Source organism: Gossypium hirsutum, chromosome D04 (genome assembly GCF_007990345.1).
Source record: "Gossypium hirsutum isolate 1008001.06 chromosome D04, Gossypium_hirsutum_v2.1, whole genome shotgun sequence".
In the NCBI taxonomy this organism is placed as follows: domain Eukaryota; kingdom Viridiplantae; phylum Streptophyta; class Magnoliopsida; order Malvales; family Malvaceae; genus Gossypium; species Gossypium hirsutum.
In genome coordinates, this window is record NC_053440.1 from 20,313,096 (window position 1) to 20,314,511 (window position 1,416).

The following is a 1,416-nucleotide window of genomic DNA, read 5'->3' on the forward strand; positions in this document are numbered from 1 at the left end:
GGAGACTGGAGATCGAGGCACTGCAGTTTGAATTGAAGCTTGTGCTATTTCAAATGCTTCAGACAATGGGCTAATTTAGTGGAATGCCCGCAAAAGATCCACACCTTCACCTTTGACTATTCATGGAGGTGATCAACAAGATAGCCAGTGTACTTGAAGACTCATTGAGGTTGGGTGTACTTGAAGACGCATTGAGGTTGAAGTTTTTTCCATACTAGTTGCAAGATTGAGCACGACCATGGCTTAATTTGTTGTCACCAAATTCAATTTCTACTTGGCAATAATTAGCAAAAACTGTTCTGGTAAAGTATTTACCACCTAGCAAAAATGGTAAGTTCCATAATGAGATCACCACTTTTCAACAAATGGATGATGAGTCCCTATACGAGGCATGGAGAAGATTCAAAGAGTTACTAAGCAAATTCCCTCAAAATGGGATTCCACATTGCATCCAATTGGGGACATTTTATAATAGTTTCAACGCACACATAAGGTTGGAGGTAGAAGTCTTATAACGAGGCTTATGAGATCATAGAGAGAATAGCCAGTAACAATTTACAACTAATAATTTAAATCATGTTGCAACTCAGCCACCAAGTCACCTTGATAGTTGGAGTGCATGAATTAGATACCCTCACTTCACTCCCAGCTCAAGTATCTTCTATCTTTTCAATGTTGAAAAAGTTTATTACTAACGGTTTAAATCATGTTGCAACTCAGCCACTAAGTCACCTTAACATTATTTCTTGTGTATACTGTGGGGACACTCATTCTTTCGAGAATTGTCCATCAAATCTCGAGTCTGTTTATTATGTAGGAAATCAAAATCAACATAAAAGTGGACAAGGACCACAGTCCAACTTCTATAATCCTTCATGGTGAAACCATCCAACTTTTCTTGGAGTAACCAGGGATGAGGACCGAACAACACTTACATGCAACATAGATCAAATCAACCTCAAGAGTTCAATCAAAAAGTTCAGAAGTCACCACAAGTAGAATCATCTAATAGTTTGGAGAATATTTTAAAGGCATACATGGCAAAGAATGACGCCTTAATCCAAAGCTAAGCAGTAACACTGAAAAATTTGGAAAACCAAATGGTTCAGTGCTACGGAGCTTCCTAATAGACCATAAGAATCCTTGCCAAGTGACACAAAAAATCCAAGGGATATGTGAAAGGAACACTGCAACGCAGTTGTTTTACAAAGTAAGACTTTGGAACCCAAGGAAGTTGAGGTTGAAAATGAACTTTCCAAGGAAAAGAAAAATCAACCAGCATTTGAAATTCCTACACTAAAAAGGCCAGGTGTCATAGATTCTAAAGAGGTGAAATTTAAACTTGTAAATTCTGATAATCTAACATCTATGTTAGATGCAGAGACATTACCTCAAAAGAGCTGTCCAGTCCAAGCC

The 1,416-nt window shown here is 37.9% G+C and overlaps 1 non-coding gene across 1 annotated transcript; it reads right to left on the reverse strand.

Annotated features, from left to right (window-relative positions):
* Window positions 1-332: 332 nt before the first annotated feature.
* Window positions 333-439, reverse strand: LOC121216540 (small nucleolar RNA R71). The gene has a single exon (XR_005912721.1). It is a non-coding gene; the product is annotated as a small nucleolar RNA R71 (small nucleolar RNA).
* Between the last annotated feature and the right edge of the window lie 977 nt (window positions 440-1,416).